Here is a 20,935-nt window from a genome sequence, read left to right as displayed (position 1 = left end):
GTTTATCGGTTAGTTTTTCTAGTAAGGCTGTTTCTCATACTATTTGATATCATCGGTCCATTTGATACCTGACAGGTCTCTCTAGTGTCTGGCTATGATGTTTCTGGCTTCTGAGAGTAGGTGAGTTATGAGCTCTCTTTTTTTTCAACTTCACCCAGAATACACTTTTAATGTACATTAAAAAAGCACTCATCTTGCAAACTATTTTGCAATCCAAATATACAATAGCTTGGAAAACAAATAGTTTAGAAAATGAATGCTAATGTAAAAAGACTACTTAAACCTAGAGTTTCTGCATGGCTCATCTTTACAGTTTTCTTACTGCTTCATCAATATCAGTAATCTGTTCCTTCAACTGGCTCCACTGTTCTGGATTTAGAGAGATACCTTTTCTGCCAGGTTGCATTTCACCTTCTTGATACATCCAGTATTCTCTAATATCAATTAGGACTTTACCTTTAAAATCACGAACACTGATATATCTCATTTTACCAATCTGAAACATATTCTCATCTCTGTTGCTACTTTGCTTGGAGGAAGCAGCACCTTTGGAGCTTTCACCAGTCTTCTGTTTCTTCACAGGCTTTTCAGGCACTGCTTGTTTTTCCCCCTTTCACCTTTTTGTCAACTTCACCATCCAAATCACTGGCAGATGAGCTTGAAGACACAAGTTCTTTTGATTTTGGCATTGTTCCACTCAGAGCCCGCTGCTCTCACTGCCTTCCTCTCGGCTTGCCTTTTTTATCCATTATGAGTTCTTTATGATGTGAGTGGGCTTCACTGCAAAGTTGAATCTAGAGGGGGCAGTTTCTAGGGTAGAGCAGGCAGATAGGAGAAGGCCACTTTTCTCCTGCCTGCAATTTTCCTCCTGGAGCTCCCTCTCAGGTGGGGTTCTAGACTCTGCTGTTTTTGGTTGTACAATCTCAAAAACAACACCCCCCCAAAAAAAGCCCTAGCTAGAATAACAAAATTGATGGGGGGGGAGACTGCCAAAGGAAAACGTCATCATCAGGGAAAGCAGTTGTTCAATACAAGTGTGTACTTGAGGGTACTACTCTGATCTGAATGAATCTGCTTCCCACCAAGTTCATTAAATCTACACTGTTATCTATGGGGATGAGACATTTTTAGCTGTTCTAAAATGAAAACATTATAAAGATACTCAGCCTTTTGCCTTTATATCTGGAAGCTTTTCTTTGAACTCTGAACCATGAATGCCTGCCTGGATGAGTTTCCAAAAGTTTTCATTGTCTTGTTGGTTCTTTAAGATTCCAAGTTTAGTTAATTCATTCTGCAATCCTATAATCTTAGGAGAAAATGAGAAAGAATAAGAGAGGCATACGGACAAGCACCAAAACCAAATCTAACACGGTTTATTTTATCAAGTATCACATCTCGAATTAATCAGATACTGAATCATGGGAACTGTGATACTTTTGCATATGCTATTTATGGTGGACAGAAACTGCTGGCTAGACTGGATTTTGCAATGCTTGTAACGAAACCAGAAGCATAGTGCTGAAATATGTGTTTCCTTCTAGTATTCTTTGCAGTTTATGGTATATGCATTAGCTAAAAAGCAGGGGCACAAGAGTGTCCTAGTCCCACTGTGGCCGCTTACTTGCCTGCAGATTAAGGGCATCACATTAGCAGGATATATCTGATCCCTGTCAATTTAACAGGATTTGCATTTTATGTTGTGTGCTAAATACAGAAGTGGCTTCTAATTGAAAGCAAATACAACTTGATTTAAAATATTGGTTTTAGGCATACAGTTTATAGTTTGTTTTAATATACCAAGACAAACTATAAGCTGTATGGAGTTTGTTTTAATATATCAAGACAAACTCCAGTCAAAAAAGTTACAACATGTAATCCTTTCTTAACTGCATCTGTTCAAAGAAACTTTTATTTACGAATTTAAAAATGAATATAATGTCAGACTAGCTTTACTCGTTTTCCCCTTTAAAACAGACAATACCTAGAATAAAACAAGTGAATGAATTGGATTTATTTTCTTCATTTGCTCTCATGAGTGTAAATTTCTTTTTCTTTCTACAGAAGGTAAATATATTTGACATCTCTTCAGCTACTTTTACTTCATTCTCTGCAGTGAGTGAGTTGGAAGCAAATGAGTTAAACAATTTTTAAAAATTAATAAATTATTATTTAGACCCCACCCTTCCCTGTTTAAAAACCGGGCTCAGGGCGGCTGACAGCAAATATAAAACACTGATTAAAACAGCATAAAATACAACATAAAATGCAGCATCAATATCAATAAAATTCAAAAATTCAGGGGTCATTTTGGGAAAAGAAAAAAAAAACCAGTCAGTAGACATCAAATGATCACCAGGGCTAACTGGCCAAGTTGGTCCTACTAGGGCCAGCAAGAGGACCAGGGAAGAATTTAAATGTGGGATCCCAGAAAGGGTTTCTTCATAGAAGAGGAAAAGGGAATAGAGGATCAGGCTAATTCAAATTGAAGACCACGCGGCCTTCAACAATGAATGAAAGGTCTCTTGCTACAGACTAACAGGACTACTTTCCTAGAATAGGCAAGGAATCTGTTAAAGTTGCCACATACCCACAATCAAATTAAACAACTCAGTAACAGAACATAGCATACAGGGAAGGAGACCATTACAGAAAATTGCACGTAATGATAAGATGCAATAATATATATAGCATCAGTGCATACACTACTTTTGAACTGAAAGTCATTTTTCTTCATGGTTATGAAATGTTTTCCTGTTATGTATCCAAAAGTGAAAATCTGCATTTGAGAAAGTACTTTAAGATATGTAGATTAAGAACTAGTTCCTGAAGATAAATTGCATTTTCACAAAGAGATGTGAGTAGCTGTTTAAGATCAATTTGTAGTTCAAACAAAACAAAACAAAACAAATCTCCATAAGGGCAGCAGATCATCAAGAAGATCTGCATAAAGGTCAGAGTCTTACCCACTGTTTACTCCTTAGTGATGCTGTAACTTAAAGCAGATATCTGCCAACAGCTATGTAGCCAATTTTTAAATTTCAAGTTTATAATTTTCCTAGTGCTAACAAACAATCGTGGGGTAGTAGGCAGGCTTGAACAGATATTAACAATGGGAAACAGTTGGAAGTTGTTGTCCTTCTTCTGGTGAGAGGCCTGGGAAAGTTGAAATCAATGTTAAGCTATACTGTGCTTGCTGTCTGGATACACAGAAGTCTTTAATGCCCATGAATTTCAGAAAGGATTTAATTGCTTTCAGTGCTCAGTGATACTGGTGTTCATCTTGTGCTGAGCAAGCAGACATATTGTGTTGTGTTTTAGATTACTTTTTCTGCGGATGAACACTATGAACATTATGGCTGTAGTGTTTTATATAATATTTTTAGGCACTTCACATTTCACTATTGTAAATTGCTTTTGGAAAACTCTCGATACGTGAATTGCTTTGGGATGCTTTTGGATGTGTGACTATAATAAACTAACTAACCAAGGCGACTTCCAGACACTTAATAGGAATCAGATTTGGAAGTGCTTGTTTCTGGCTGCTTGAAGTCCAGATCTGTAGAGTACTTCACTTTCACATTAATCGCTTCTGCCGTATGTGGCTGGCAATGACAGATACAGAACCAACATCCCATAAAAGAGAACACTAGGGTATTCCAAAGAAAAAAAAAGCAATCTTTCTTGGGATACTTTCTAATCCTTATAACATAGTCTAAAACCATCCACTTACAATAATAAGAGCAAGCTGAGACCTGTACCTTACCAGGTAACTTTTTGAATGTGGCATGGACTCCAGGTATTTTGTATCATGAGACAAACTGCAGAAGGGCACTCTGGGACCGGAGATACACTTTTTCAAAAGAAGATTTAAAAAAAATTGGTCAGTATTTTTCCCTAGTAGCTGGGAAACAAAGCTCAAAACAAATGACAAGTAAACATTCAGCCACAGGAAGCCATTAACAACAGTGGGCACCAATTAGGGCTCAGCAGGTATCCCTAACACCCCCTGGTGTTTTTGCCCCACCCCAAATGCTTTGACATAAGACTCAGAGACTCAGGCTTAGGAAGCAGGCTGTTCCATTTACTCAGCAATTTGTAGCCACATATTCCCATTGATAGGCTTATAAAACCTGTTTGTAGTCTTTTTTTCTACTTCCCTTCAAGTTTGTGTCATTAGAAGGCACAATGACTGTCTGCCCAAAGGAAAATACTTTGGAGGCAAGAAGAAATTAAGCAGAGGCAAGAACTTCCTTTGTCTTGTCCATTTTCTTCCGTGTACAACAGTTATGTAGATTTAAAGCAATATTTGTTAAGAAAATGTTTACTTTTTTTAAAAAAAGCAACCCTTCAAGCCTCTTCTTTATTGAAAGTACTCTCAAAAAGGCGGAATGGAAGAAAAATTATTTTTGGATCAAAATTCAGCAGAAGGCATAAGTAGCATACAGTTCAGTCCTAAACATGTTCACTTGGAAATGTTTTCGGTGCACAAAAAAGGAAGTGAGAGGAAACAAGTGAGCCTGAAACTTGCCATGACTCAGTCAAGAAGGAGGAAACGACCATTTTCTGTTACATCTGAAGCAGGCCACTGAGTTGGACCACTGGCCCATCGAGCCCAGTGTTATCTGTTCTGAAAGCAAAGCATCTACAACACCTTTCCCATCACCTCTTCCCTGATCCTTTTAATGAGCAATTTCAGGCACCGAGCCTAGAACTATTTGCATGCAAGCTCCCAGTGAGTTACAGCCCCACGTCCACAAAGTCATGGATTAACCTGAGAAAATCCCTATATTCTCAGCCTCGTCCCCATCCACAACTGCGAAAAGAGGATAATAACACCAGACTACCATGCAGAGTTAATTTGTTTATTAAATGTGTATACCGATCACCCTTCAAACATAGATCTCAGAGCGGTTCACAGCATAAAAAGCAAGATATAATAAAAAGCAAGATATAATAAAAACAAACCAATAATCTCACCTACTTAGTATTTATGTAGCATTTCACACACACATATCTTGTTTTGACATTGACAACAATCATGGAAGTTTAAAGAAGGGCTGAGATCATATTGCAGACAAGTGGCTGTGACTGGGAAAGTCTGGCCTGCTTAATGCAATCTAGTGGGTACATGGCAAAGCGAAGATTCAAACTGAAGAGTTCCTGATCCCTTGTTTTGTCTCCTAGCAACTATAGGCTATTTTGGAAGGTACTATTTTAACAAGCTCATCATCTACTGATCAAAGGTAGGCTGATAACGGTTGATTGTTAAATTGTTTTAACTCTTCTCATTATAACATCATTTTTGTATAGGACTTTTGCTGTTGTGCTAATTATTTATAAATGGGGGAAAAGTGAACCGGCACTTAAATGTGAGTGAATCAAAATTTAGGCATTAATTTGGTAACACTGGAGAAAAATATAAACTTAAGAGCAGTTCCTTTTGAAGCAGGCCCCTGTGAAAAAGCGAAGAAACTGGTTCATGCACTGGACCTGTAACTGGATTATGAAAGCTAAAGCAAGCCTTTATGGGGTGGCAAGGGGGGGGGGACGCACAGCCTTTTACTACCGCTTGATTGTTCTAACTTTCTCCGCACTTTAAAACTTTATAGTACCAATAAAGTTACTGAAATTCAAATGGTAGAGAGAAGAGCATTTGCCTGTATTTCCTTGTCATTTCATCATAGCCTAGCTCTGCTTTATTGCCGAACTCTTCCAGCAAGGAGGAACAACAAAATAAAGATTTGGAAAAAGCATTGAGAGGTAGAATATGCAATTTTGCAGAGTGTTTTTGAGCCTCCTTGGTTGGCTCATTGAGCCTCAGAACATACAGCTAGCATGCCTAATGTGCAGAGTGGCTGTGTTTATCCCCAAAGAATTACAATTCATCCATTTTGCAACCTCCCGCATCTGTTGCAATGCTGTGCTACCTTTCTTGTTACAATAGAGTGGTATCATTTCAAAGTAAGCATAGTAAATTGATTGTTGCCTTTAGGATGCTGTTAGCTTTGCTGCCTGTATGCTAGCCCTTCTGTTTTATTTGAAAAATTCTGCAAGGTCCACACTTTGCTGTAGGCGATTGTATATGTGTCTCTGTGATATACAGCATTCAAAAAGAAATAACAGTCCAGCCAGGGAGAGATAAGCAATTTGAACACTGGGAATCCAAAGGTTAATACACATTATGATAGTTCTATAGCAATAATCAACCTATATCTATTAAGTAAATAAAATAAACTTTGTCAAATCTTAACACACACTGGATTTATTTTAATCAAATTCTTAGTTTTATTATAAAATAAAATGTAAAGCCACAAGCTCTGAGACCCTTAAAAAAATTGGAAATTTATTAAGCACAATGGATAGAGAGAGGGGAAATAGTTTCTAAATTGTACTCTGTATTGCTTAGTGTAACTTATGGATCTATGGAACCCCTTCAAAAGACATGGGAACTAGATACTGGAACACAAATTCTTCCCAAGGACTGGAATAAAATTTGTGAAGCACAACCCTTTAAATCTGTTGACAGTTTTCTTAGGGAAAACTCATTAAAATTATTACACAGATGGTATCACACTCCTTTGCAAATGTCAAACATGTTTTCTTCTATATCACCTAATTGTCGTAGGGGCTGCAATAAGCTTGGTACATATTATAATATGTATCATTTATGGTAGGAATGTCAGCTGGTGTAAGATTTTTGGAATTTAATTTTGACAGAAATGATAAATATTTCTAGAGGAAATATTGTTTGTTGTACAAAATTAATGTTATTGGATATTTTTGATTATATCAATGTAAAATATTTGGTAAAAAAAAATGGTCTTATAAATGATCTCGGCAGCACAAATAGTAATTGCAACTCAGTGGAAAATAGCCCAAAATCTTATACTGGGCACCTGGATATCACTTACTCTGCAATATAGCTATAATGGAGAAAATCACACATAATTTGAGATTTTGACAAGGACTGGAACCTCCAGACACTTTATATGATTTGGCATTCCTTCATGACATACTACGAAAATAGCATATATTTTCAAGACAACCCTTGTCACCAGCTTGGCAAATCTGGAACGATACAATCTAATAAGATTGATAGTCTTTACTTGGACTTTGTTATTTTAACTCATATGCGACTACTCATTCTATGTGCCTATAGTATAGTTTTGTTTTACATCTTTTTTGCATGTTGATATAATTGTTCTCTCGGTTTTATATACATTGTAAAATGAGCTAAAAATGTAAAATAAAGAAATACTGAATTAGGTTGGGGTGTGGACAACTGAAAATTTACATTAATATTTTAAAATATGAAACAGCAGGAGTACATTTGGGCCTAAGCAGGCAGGTGGTGGAGCACTTGAACCACAAACCTATAATTCTGCATGAAATATCAAGTGCCAGGGAAGAGCTGTATCCCTGTTTGTCTATTACTAATAATAAAAAATATGTTTATATGGCACTCTTCTGCTTAAATAGCAGAGGTGAAGAACCTGTGGACTTCCAAATGTTCTGGGACTCCATTAGTACCAGCCAGTATGACCATTCGTCAGGGACGATGGGAGTTGCAGTCCAGAAAAATCTGGTGGGCCACAAGTTCCCCATCCCTATTATAGAGCAGTTTAAAACAGTGAAAAATGCAATACACAACAATCATGTTGTTAAAAAAATACAAACTAGCCAACAAAAGTTATTTTCAAAAACAAAAACCCCACACAGCAGAATTACACCATAAAACTCTACTGAAATAAGTACATTACAAGGAAGCCATCCAAATCTCACTCAGGGGAGATGCCACCACTACAAGGCCCTGTGTCTCACAAGGGAATGGCTGTAAGAATTCCCTTCCTTTGGAACTGCTGCTCCATCTTATGTGGAAGCAGCAAGTGTAATCAGACCAGTGGCGTAGCGTGGGGGGTGCAGGGGGGCCCGGCCACACCGGGCGCAACATCTGGGGGTTAGGGTTAGGGGGCGCAAATCCACAGGTTAGGGGACGCAAATTACTTGCCTTGCCCCGGGTGCTGACAACCCACGCTACGCCACTGAATCAGACCACAGGGGAGAGGCCTACCTCGCTCACCTGTGCCTTCGTAGGTACCTGACATCTAGAGCACTGGATGGAAGATGGTGCAATTAAAAGCACTTTCCCCAGTCTCCCAAGTTGATCTTGATGCTGAGCTCTGCTGCTTCCTCGCTACCTGCAATGGAGCTATTAGTACATTCCCCCTACCCTGGAAGTACACTGTCTTGTTTCATCCAGCACTAACGATGTAACAAACTAAAACTACACAACCCACCAAAGCTGCCCATTCAACCACAATCTGCATTGAAGTCCCAAATGTGTTGCATGGGACCTGTATTGCATTTCCCAAATATTTTCTCAAGTACAGATTTTTAGAGAGTTCTGGCAGACTGGAAAATATGAGAGCACTGTAAAAGTCATCTACATACAGTTGAGGTTCCTGGAACCCCTAATGATCTGTTGAATTACTTTCTCTGCCAGAGCAATGGACCGTACCCCTCGTGAACCACCCTGAAATCTACAGGTATAGGGCAGTATACTACTCCTGAATTGTATTTTCGTTCACAGATTCCCATTTCCTGGCTAACTCTCCCATACTATTTTATCATCCGGTGTTTATTCTCCCTCATGCACATCTCATTGGCTGCCTTTGGTAGGGTTGGGAAAAGCATAGAAAGAAGCTATTTCGGCATGTGTAAAGGTGCCCAGATGTTTGCAGGGCATGGGTGTAGCTAGGATTTATGTGGGGGGCAGCCTTTAAGTTAGGGAGGCAGAACTTCAGTTAGTTAAGTACAGTCGTACCTTGGTTCTCGAACAGAATCCGTTCCAGAAGTCCATTCAACTTCTGAAAACGTTCAAAAACCAAGGCTGCAGGAGCTTCCTGCACCCAATCAAAGCCACGTCAGACATTTGGCTTCCAAAGAAGGTTCGCAAACCGGAACACTCATTTCTGGGTTTGCGGCATTCGGGAGCCAAAACATTTGAGTCGCAAGGCATTGGGGATCCAAGCTACGACTGTATTTTTATTGATCTACTTGACTGGGGTGGGGCAGCTGCCCCCCTGCCCCCGCCCATGGGAGAAGGGAAAATTCGACACAGAGATAGATACTGTTTTGAAGCGTTAGCCTCATCTCAAGTTCCACACACAAAAACACAATACATGTTTGTAGATATATGATGTTTTTTGTTTCCCCACTGCAGGGGTCAGTGTTACTGCAAAGTTTACTTTAACACTTTTAACATGAACTTGTCTGTATAAAAAAATACATTGAGTGAAATCTGTACAAAATGCAGTTGTATGAAGTAAGCATTCTGGTTGTCACCGTTTACTATAAATAGTAATACTAGGCAATTTCAAAACAAAAGGAAATTTGCAAAGCTTGACACAACATACTAATGGGTTGTATCCAAAGTTAGTCATACTGAGAGTAGACCCATTAGGGCTTATGGGCATGTCCAACGTAGATCTATTCAGTTTGTCTACACTGAGCAGAAATTTGTTTGATACAACCCCTTGTGTCATAAACAGATTCAAATTAAATTAGAACGGTTCTTTTCTGTTGGCCAATCCCTGCCTCCAGCAGGACTTCTCTCACTGACTGAAGTTATTGAAGCTTTATTTTTTGAAGAGAACTCTTGTTCAGAAATGGTATATACTTTATTTCTGATGTTTTCTAAAGAAAGACAAACTTTTTTTAAGCGCAATTACTGAAGTTGTTATTAAAATTATTATTCTCCTTTCAGATGAAAGCAAAGTCCAAACTGTCATTCAAAATGACTTTTCCGTTCATGTCAACATTAAAAATAACAATTAAAGGAGTTTCTGGTCTCTTGGTGATCACACAACTATAAAGATAGTTCAATTCAGAATTTGCCTGTTAAATATGGATAAGTGTTTTCTTTAGAAGAGGAAATTCTCTTAAGGAAGTTGTTTTAAGATAAATAAAAGTTCAGGATGAAGCCAGCAAAAGGTGTGAAGGATTTCTCTTTGATTTCCCAATCTGTGTATTTGGGCTGAGACACATACTACATTTTATGCACATATTAATAGGATGCTAATAAGCCTACAGTCTCTGTTTTAACATCAGTTTGTAGAGACAGCCTGATATATTAGCCTTCTCAAGACAGAAGGCGTCTTCCTCCCACCTTGCAGTAAAAAGCTCAGGCTCTGCTCCTCAGAGTCATATGAGGAGTCAAATGAAAGAAGCAACTCTTTATTTTTATAAAGAGTTAGTCTGCTTAGTAACTCAACTAGCCTCTTAAAACCGACTTGCCTTTTCAACATAGCGGTTCCAGATTATTTTAGAATATATAATGTATTTGTTCACTGTGTTATTATGATTAATTGGACAAAAACTGTGCATAGTTGGTGTGAATAATAAATCTCATTTTTTAAACATGCAACTATGTTTGTGATGGCTGTTTAAATACTTGTTGAAAACCTGACGAACAATTCTGCTTGACCTGCTTCAGTTCTTAAATATTTCAGAAATGTGCACAGACAGGAACAGTTTTTTCTAAAGTTAATTTTATAACCATTTATGTCACAAAAATAGAAATGTATTGACTCGGCAGTAGAAAACAGAAATAGAAGGAAGTGTCTTTTTAGCCTTTTAAAATGCAATATTGTTATTAATATTTTTTAAAGTATAATCAAAGTCCCACAATGTATATGGAAGGTCCAAATGTGCATTGCTGAAGAAATTCATTTTGGATTTATACTTAATAGGCACTCTCAACACCAAGGAAGATTGCAGCCATTAAATGACAATATTTACATCTTATATTATACAAAGTTAAACCAGAAAAAGCAATTTCTCTCTGTGTGCTTAATTCCTTCCAAACTAGTCAATGCACGCAATGTGTTTTCAGTTTACCAGTTTCATTTGTTTTATTTTTGGATTCTCAGGCTTCACAATTAACAACTTATTTTAAAATAAATAAAATGCTTTAAAAACCTTGAACATACCAGAAAACACCATCATTTAAAAATTGGCATTTATTCTTAATGACCTGAATGTTTGGGGGGTTTTATTTGAAGCTCAATCCTGTAAATTGCAGAGGAGTCTTTAGAAATGCAGCAATTTGCCTTAGAACATGATAAAAAATGTACAAGCATCTCAAATAAAACAAGCATATGAATTACTATCTTGTGGGGTGCTGCCATTTCTGCAACATGATGACAAGCTATTTGTACAGTTCTATTTGCACTGCTTGGTGCTAGCAGAAACACACACCCCCCTACACAAATGCCTCTCTGAGTTGTGCGTCAGAAAGTACAAGTTTTTTGCTTGTGACTACAGTGTGAAAACAACAAGTACATATTCTATGTTTGGCCTTCTGCAAGTAATCCATACGTATTCAAGTACTAGCTCATTTTGCAACATAAACTTTTCCCCCAGACATTCAAGCTGCACAGGGTGCCTATGGGGAAGGTGGCAGTGGGATCACAGCAACAAACTCCATCTCTACCCTATGTGAATTTCTTTAGAGCAGGAATGCGGAACCTGGGAAACTGCAGGTGTTGCTGGACTACAATCCATCCTTGCCAACATAGCCAAGAGTCAGGGATGATGGGAATTGGAGTTGAGCAACTTCTGGAGGTCCACATGATCTCCACCCGCAATTTAGAGTTCTGAACAGAGCCTATATGTGTATAACCAATCTGTTTTGGATTTGAATTTATATTAGGCATGTACAGTGGTGCAACGCAAGACGAAATTAATTCGTTCCGCGAGTCTTTTCGTCTTGCGATGTTTTTCGTCTTGCGAAGCACGGTCCGTCGCAACTGCGCCTCTTCAAGCGGCTTTAAGAAAAAAGCGAACAAGAAGCAAGCCCATAGGGAAATTCGTCTAGTGAAGCAACGCAAAAACCGAAAAACCCTTTCGTCTAGCTTATGAAAAGCTTAGACAACTCTAAAAAGTAATGTTGACTTTATTGTATAACTCTGCACAAAATCAACAAAACACTTGGTGGGGGGGACTCTAAGAGCTTTCTCCTCTCTGTGGCCATGATTTATAAGACCTCAAAGTCAATGCAAATTCTCAATTGGGCAAATGTCAACCAGGCAACTTCTCCTTTTCCTTCTACAGAATATCATCTCCTACCTTTTTCGTTTTGTGTTTAAGAAGTTGTTGGCCTCTGAGATCAGACATCTTGATCTGAATTCGTTGCTTTCTAACTTTCTCATTCAACAACGTCCTGTAGCGTTTACTCAATAAATTTTTCAGCTTATACATGTTCTCATAGGTTTCAAGATAACGCTGAAATGAAAGAGATTTTCAGCCTTATATTTTTAGATTCTCATGGAAAAAGCCAGAGGTGTTTAATTTGCAGGGAAACCATGATAGGGAATTTGCAAGAGTAGATCCACTTGGCAGTTTTCTGCATTGCCAAACGAGGTGCTTTGAAATCCTTTACACAGAATTCCCAGGGTGGTAGATGCAGCTAACCAAAGCGCTTTCCGTGCAATCAATTTAGACTGCAACAAATGCGTGATCCAGGTCATTTCCCTCTAAAAAGTGCTTCAGCTTGGAAAGGTATCACATTTTGCAAGCACTCAAACTATAACCTGCTACTGCTAAGAAAATATTATTCCCCCTCCAAACAGGGCCCTCCTCTAGTGCAATTCTTCACTGCCACCTACCGTCATGTCTTTCTATTGCACTTTAATTGGGATGAGTAAATTCGTTTTACATCAATGTGACACCTTTACTCTAGTACAGTGTTTCCCAAACGTTTTTGGGCAACGGCACACCTGTTTACCGGAAAAAAATCTCGCGGCACACCACCATTAAAGCCCCGCCCCGTGACGTCAGCGCGCAGCGTCACGCCGGGAGGGACGCACAAAAGTGAACGTTTTTTCCCTTCCCCTTGCCGGGGTGGGAGGAGGCAGCAGAGCGAGGGACTGAGGGACGGCAGCAGCTGAGGCGGCGGCGGCTGTTGTGGTGGTGGCGGCGATAGCGGGCGGAGGAGGAGCCGTCGCCGGGAGTTGCTGCTGCTGCTGTTGCTGCTGCTGCCCGGACATGCCGGCCTCCTCCTCCTCCGCTGTCTCGCGCTCCTCCCTTTTGCGCGCGCTGCCCCGCCGCTCGGCACCACCACCGCGGAGCCGCCCCCGGCTCGACGCGGATCCTCGCCGCCGCCGCCTCTCGCCGCCCGCCTCGCCCGCCTCCCTCCCACGGCACACCAGCCGGTGTCTCACGGCACACTAGTGTGCCGCGGAACACCGGTTGGGAAACACTGCTCTAGTATATGGCAATAAATCCTCTTTATGCTGCCCTTAATCCATGCATTCCCAAATACGCATTTTTTTCTTGTGCCATGCAGCCTTACACCCACCAAAGTGTAGTTCCGTGTCGAAGAGGATATTCTGTGAAACATCACAGCATTTGTACTAGAAGCCATGTGGCTTCTTTAATACCCCTTTCAATAGTCGCACCATTTTTCTTGTGATAAATTGCTATTATAACTCTTGTTGCTCCATACAAGTCTAGATGACAGAATGCATGTTGCAAAAGAAACACAGGCTAAGATTTATTACTGGCATATACTTCTCCTTAAAACTGACATTCCTTCAATACTGCACAATGTCAGAGTCATTGTTTTTAAAGGTGTTTTGTAAATGTTTCTTCTTTTTTCTTTTGATGCATCGTCTTTTCATAGCGTCAATAAATTATAGCCTCTGTATTACATTAACAACCCTAAATTCCAACCTTAACCATTGAAACAGCACTTCTGCCGTAACAACTTTGTACTTTTTAGTGGAAATAATAAATGCTAGGTACTTATGGTGAGCCTCCAACAGATGGTGCTATTGAGTGCTTAGATGCAAAAATCCAAATTTCATTCAATGTGTAGCTTTATTCCTTTGCCTATTTGTGAGATAAAATCATACTTTTTCTGAATGATTCTGGAAGACACCACAGTTCCTATAACAGCAGGTTTCTGTAGTTCACTAGGTGATGTTGGGCCAGTCATGGTCTCTCAGCTTTACAGTTGTGCTTGAGAATAAAATGGGGAAAGGGAGAACCAGTTCCTTGGTGGAAGGATGGGTTATGAATTGAACGTATGTATGAATGAACAAACAACCATGAAATCATTTAGCAATTCAACACAAGAAAGTATTTCTGCAGAGTATTCCAGATCTCTTCCCTGAATCAACTTCCTTTGGTCTGTATAACCCTTATTGAGGGAGAAGCAAAATAGTTCTACCCAACTATTCAGAAAACATACTTGTCTCACCTTCCAGCAGTTTTTGGACCACTGAACATCAAGACACAGAAATCTCTCACTTAACTTCTCTTTAATGCACAGTGAGCAACTGAGAAGTTACAACTATGGAAGTTACAACAGTTTTACTCCAATTGACAGGCAGGCACTGATTTTAATGATTTGAAAACAATTTGTGAGTTCTTGGGAAAACTGCAATTTTTACTTTTACATGCCCCTCTTTGATCGTTTTTCCAGGAGTGTGGGAGCTGCCAATTTTTGACCAGCTCAACACTTCTGGGAGAACATGCAAAATGACCCAACATGAACAGGGTCTGATCACATGTCTCTGTCTCATGGAATGAGCACTGGGAGGGCTGCTTCTTCAGGAGGGGTGAGAGGGAGTATGTAATTTACTCTGTCTGCTTGGTTGGGTCATTTAAACACTCACACAGCAGTGCTTAACAGGAACTGCTTGCAGCTCACGGACTTTGAGAATGTCCAGAAGGACACTTTTGATCACAACTATTTGGTTGTTTTGTTGTTTGAACAATAATGCCAGTTTAGCTAGGGCCACTCACCACATAATTTCTAGCCACTGGCTTAGGAGTGCATCCTGGGAGTTTTAGTTCAACAAGTTATGGAAGACACCAGGTTCCCCTCTCCACCCATCCAATTTAAAGACTCAGTCAACAAATAAAAATTCTATTCTTTTTTAGTTTCTTGCAAAAGAAAATTGGAATGGCAACAATGGCATAGTATAAACTGAATCAATACAAGCTCCTCCCATATGACTAGGATCTCTCAGCATGATTGAAGTGTTCTATCCACATCTGAAGAACCTGCATACTGAATGGGCTGGCTGCATATTAGTCAAATGCTCCTGTTTGCCATAACAACACAGAACAGTAGAAAAGTCTCTGTCCTTCCCCATCAGCCATGACGTAGGGGTCCATGCCTAGCTAGCAAACAGAGCTTAGAAACTGGCTCCATCCCACATTCAAGATACAGAAAATGGGCTACCTGTAGTAACAGCTTCTCTGGACACATTTTAAGCTGCACCTTCACAAGTAGAGAAATCATCAAACACATCATTTATCATGGTGGACTGTTACCTTTTCTTGCAGAGACCACTGGATGAGCTCATCTTTATCTTCATCACTTAAAACATGTTTGTTGTTTCTTGGCCTCCTTTTACTGTCTGTTTCTATCATTTGCAGGTTCGGACCATTCTAGACAAAAACAAAGTACACAAAATTTGAAATCAAGCAATTGCATTTAAATTTGCCTCTCACCCTAACACAATATTCACTTTCTCTTGCATGGTATCAGATGATACAAGCATGTTATGTACACCTGAAAGGTAACTCAAATTTCCTCCCACCCCATAAGACATTGCAAGCATATTTTCAAGTGCAACGCGGATTTTAAAAAATAAAAACATGGCTTGAGGTCTCTCTTATATGTAAGGGAGGCCAGGATGCTTGGGGGGTGAATCTTAAACACTGGAAATTCAGCATCACAGTCCAGTAAATGGAAAGCATGCTCCAATAGCCCTCCTTTGTGCCAGGACTGTAACTAGAGACTCCAATACTTTGGCCACCTCATGAGAAGAGAAGACTCCCTGGAAAAGACCCTGATGCTGGGAAGATGGAGGGCACAAGGAGAAGGGGACGACAGAGGATGAGATGGTTGGACAGTGTTCTCGAAGCTACCAGCATGAGTTTGACCAAACTGCAGGAGGCAGTGGAAGACAGAAGTGCCTGGCGTGCTCTGGTCCATGGGGTCACAAAGAGTCGGACATGACTAAATGACTAAACAACAACAACATGCAGGCCTGAAATTGTACTATTGACCTGGGGATGCACTTTCTGTTTGGAAAACACGGTGTTGTTGTTTTTTAGAACTCCATAAAGTTGATGTACACCAAAACTCTAAAAATGGACCAGCAGAGCTGCCACAGGTCACCTATGTGCTGCCTTATGCTGAGGTGACCTACATGCACAAGAAAGGGTCCAAGATATTTTTTGCAAAGCTGCATTCAGTGACAAGGGTCTTACTGGAGTTTCCCATTACTCCATCTCTGCACCAGGAGAAGCCACAACAATTTAATTTCTGCTGGCCATGCAGATGTTGAAGGCAAAGGGAAAAGTGGCAAACCTGTTCCGTTTCACTGGTCTGTGTTTTTAAACGGTCTGAAACAGAATACCGTCAAAAGACGCAGGATCGGAAATTCAACTCCAAGAAAACCCAACCACTAATTAAGTAATTAGATGCCATTTAAAAGGGATATAAAATGCATTTGTTAGCAAAGCACAAATTAACTGTTACAAGCTAAATTCAGTAAATAAGTGTGAGAAATGCCACTGGCTTCGAGGATAAATAAACCTGGTGTTCTCCTGGAATCTGCACATAGCATAAAGGTAAAGGTAAAGGACCCCTGACAGTTAAGTCCAGTAGCAAACGACTCTGGGGTTGCAGCGCTCATCTCGCTTTACTGGCCGAGGAAGCCAGCGTTTGTCCACAGACAGTTTTTCCGGGTTATGTGGCCAGCATGACTAAGCCGCTTCTGGCGAAACCAGAGCAGCACACGGAAACACCGTTTACCTTCCCGCCGTAGCAGTACCTATTTATCTACTTGCACTTTGACGTGCTTTCGGACTGCTAGGTTGGCAGGAGCTGGGACAGAGCAACAGGAGCTCACCCCGTCGTGGGGATTCGAACCACCGACCTTCCGATCGGCAAGCCCTAGGCTCTGTGGTTTAGACCACAGCGCCACCTGCGTCCCATTGCACATCACATACATGACCCTAAATCACCCCTACGTGGTGCTGTGCAGGATTAACTGTGGTCACCTGCAATGCAGAACGGGTGAAGCTATATCTTTAATAGCCTGTGTCATGTTTGAAGTGCATATCTGAGGTAGACAGAAGTTGACCAAACTTGTCTTCAAATTCAGTGTTCTGAGGAAATTTTTTTTTAGTTGCTTGTCAAATCTGAATCTGGTGGTGTGTGTTACCGTGGCAAAACTGTGCCTCCTTTAAAGAGAAGAGGAGCAGAAATGAACTTTCTATAAAATATATGATCAACGCTACATTTTTAAAAAATGGAATAAGAGCATCATTTACACCTACTGGCTCCCAGATAAAATAAATGAAAGAGGAACATATGACTTAAGAATTTGGGGTAACACATTTAAATAAGAAAATCAATTCCTTTTTCTTTTTAAAGAAAGCACGTGCACGGCAAACATTTATTGTCAGTATCAGAAACTTGAGCATATTCATTCTCCTGAATAATGCATTGCAAATAAGTTAGAAAACAATATGAGAAAACACAATGAGAAATAAGAAATGAAGCTCAAAGGACGTAAGTAAGACAAAAGTACTTATAAAGAGTAACTTGTATATAAGACACCTTTCCAAACTTAAAAAGTTCTTAACATGATTTCCCCTCTCTGTTTATAGAAGGAACCTTTGTCTCTGGATGGAACCAACATACTGCTTAATAAGCACATTGCTCAGATTGGCAAGAACTCTCCTCACATTGTGTGGCATTCTTTGCTACCAAGGACACACTGCAAACATGCATAATCCTGGCCATTCCCAGAAAGGTCTACTTGTGTAAAGCCTCAGAGTTTACAAAAGGGGCCAGAGGGATGGAGCAGCCCTGCAAAGGCAACAAAGTCGAAAGGGTGGTGGAGGAAATTTTTAAGTAGCCAGGAAGTTCAATCTTCCCATAATGGTAGAAAAACTGAGTTGCAGTTATGAAAGGTCTGCACTTCAGTACATTGGACTGAGAGGAGAAAAATGAAGGGAACACGTTGATAAGCCAAACCCAGGGATGTTCTGCAGTCAAGGAGCCTGACTCTAAAAGACAAGCTGTAGCTGCTGCAACTCAAAAAGTATTTTTCATGCTCCCAGCTAAAATAGAATCATATGCTTCATCATCTCATCACACTATACACAGCATCTCTGTATCATATCTTTAGGCCAATACAGAATTCAATGATTGCGGTTTATTCAATGGTGTTATGCATATAGCACAGTAGAGCATGAGACTCTTAATCTCAAGGTCGTGGGTTCCAGCCCCATGTTGGGCAAAAGATTCCTGTATTGCAGGGGGTCCCCTGCATTCCATGACACTTCTGGTCCCTTCCAACTCTACAATTCTATGACTTCTACTGATGGGCAGCATTAAGTGCTGACAGACTCTGACACAAAAGTCAAGGTACCAGCTGTGGCCTTTCAGCCATGTCACAGATCTACTGCTTAATTCCAAAAGCTGCTTTTTCGTATAGAGGAAAAGGTAAACGTTTAAACGGTACGTGTGTTTCTTCCACAGCAGGGCAAATAAAAGTGGGGTTGAGGGATTTGATTTTGGAAAACAGTGCAGTGGAAAGGGCTCTACTCCACAGTGTCCAGCTGCTTTTAACTGCTTTTAATATAGGAGAACTAGTTATGGATCTAGTTATGTGATTGGGCCCCAAGAGACACCATAGACAGATAGAGGAAAGACTGATTCATTCTAGGGATTGTACGTGCAACTCTTTAACTTCCAGCTCTTTTCAAGGCAAAACCAGGACACTGTACCTTAAAGGAGAATAATATCATCCCTTACCAGCACATTTCACAACTATTTGAATATCTCGGTTCCAGTGAATGGGGTGCATTTCTGAGTAGGCTCCTAAGATAACATCACCCTACTGGGATCAGAGATGTGTGCCATATGATTATATCATTATTCCAGCATTCTTCCACTTTTCAGAAAAAGCACCCACTTGAACTTAAAGCTGTAACAAGGGGCTTATTTGTAGTTTATAAGTCTGATTTCCCCCCTGCCCCTGCCCCAAGCTCAGACATGGTGAGCCTCCAGTCTGTTGGCCAAATTAAGCTCCAAAGACCATTTCAAAGGGGTTGCCTCTAACCGACCATTAGCTCTCAGCTAAAGGGAGCCAGGCACACCAGGAGTCAGTCTTCAAAGGAGGTTACTCTATAGTAATTTCCTTTGAACTTCTGAAAGGTGTCAATCATCTGATGACATTATGATGCCAGATGATTGACATGCAGGTGGTCCTGCCCACCTGCCAAAGTTGTCCATAGTGGGTGGGGAAGATAAAGACCTGCCAGTCTACTGGGCCACTCCAGCTATCAATGATCATGTAAGTATGCACTTTTTAAACCTGGGTGTACTGGATTTGCAAGTCACCGCTGCTTCTGCAATACTTAGGAGGGGTGCCTCAACTACATTTAACTTCAGAGTTAATAAATGGGGCCTGTTTGCATCCTTCCTCCACACTTTGCAGTGAATGGCTATATTTATCGCCTCGTTACTATGGCAATATTATGTATGACATATGCCACTTTCATCCTCTTTGCACTTGTAACAGATCCTTTTTGCCTCTTGCTTTGAAGGTGTTTCTGGCTCTAAAAGTGATGTTTTAGAGTAGAAAATGACTAAAAAAAAAAGTTTTTACATACAGATCTGTGTCTTTGACAACACCCCAGACACTGAAATAGCATCGTGTACCTTCATGGTAATAAAGGTAATTCATTAATACAGGGTCATTGGGAGAGTTATCAGCGCTGCTATAAAGTAATTCCCCACCCCCGTTCCAAAATCCATGTTAGGGCAATACCTTTATCAGAAATATCACAAAATAGGGTGCATGCTTTTGTGGTCTCCAGAACTCTTCATCAGACTAGATCAAGGTAGCCAAACTTTTTTTGGCCTCATGGCCACGTTCACTGTGACCAAAACTCCCCAAATTATGCATAAATTAGTCCTCTTTGATACAGAGTCATGCAAAGAAGAAGAAGAAAAAGAAAAAGAAGCAGAGGAGGAGTTTGGATTTGATATCCCGCTTTATCACTACCTGAAGGAAAGGGAATATGTCTCAATGGTCAACAAGTCCAAAGGCAACCGTAAGCTATACTAGGCCTAGATCTTGATGGAGGATATGAGAGGATTCCCTTTTTGTGTAACTGGGATTCTCCCCAGTCTTATCTGTTTTAAATTTGTATCTATTTACAGCAAGCCACCAATCAGAGAAATCATTTCAGTAGTGCTTTTGTTTTTCCTTGTTTGCCTTGTAACTTCTGTACATAGTGAATTTGGGCTGAAAAACAATTAAAATTTGTAATGGAGAAGAGGAACATCAGTTGAGCATGTGACAAACACATGCTAGTTATATCATGGGACTTTCTTAAAAAGAGGAGAGGAAGGACACAAACTTATTCCAGAGTTCACATAAAATGATTCCAATGACTACACTGAAAGCATTCAAGGCCAATGGCACTTTTAAAAGATTACCTGATTCCTAGAATTAACTGGGAGGTACCTATCCAGAAGTGGAGGAAGTGTACTCTTCTTGTAAAGGTGCAAGCAGGTTGCCATATCGCATTACTTTGAGGGAAGTACTGTGAAAGAAAAGAAGGTAAACAAATTTATACATTGCAGAGAACACAATATTGCCACATCTAATTAGGTCAGACTAGCCCAACACTTAAATCAACATTAGGCATTTGTATAAAGGCTTTTGTTCCAAACAAACATATTGTTCACCTGAGCGACAGGTTAGTTACCCGAGCAACCCAAGTCCTCAAAGTGTTTGTGCACCAGATTAAACAAACAGGGTGCTGCCTCCACCATCGCTGCCGGTAAAACTGCCCGAGGACTGTAATTCTGGGTTCTGTTGTTTAATAA

The 20,935-nt window shown here is 40.1% G+C and overlaps 1 pseudogene across 1 annotated transcript; it reads right to left on the bottom strand.

The window, feature by feature from the left end:
- Window positions 1-138: 138 nt before the first annotated feature.
- LOC309529223 (activated RNA polymerase II transcriptional coactivator p15 pseudogene) lies at window positions 139-20,649 on the bottom strand (annotated as a pseudogene). Its single transcript, XR_014224688.1, has 5 exons — window positions 20,543-20,649; window positions 15,346-15,462; window positions 12,130-12,285; window positions 3,764-3,850; window positions 139-1,306 (listed from the first exon to the last, which is right to left on the bottom strand). The product of XR_014224688.1 is annotated as an activated RNA polymerase II transcriptional coactivator p15 pseudogene (transcript).
- Between the last annotated feature and the right edge of the window lie 286 nt (window positions 20,650-20,935).

The sequence above is a fragment of the Podarcis vaucheri genome (genome assembly GCF_965113315.1).
Source record: "Podarcis vaucheri genome assembly, chromosome: 3".
Lineage (NCBI taxonomy): Eukaryota > Metazoa > Chordata > Lepidosauria > Squamata > Lacertidae > Podarcis > Podarcis vaucheri.
Note: the sequence above shows the minus strand (reverse complement) of the source record. Positions and strands in the feature narration are given on the sequence as shown.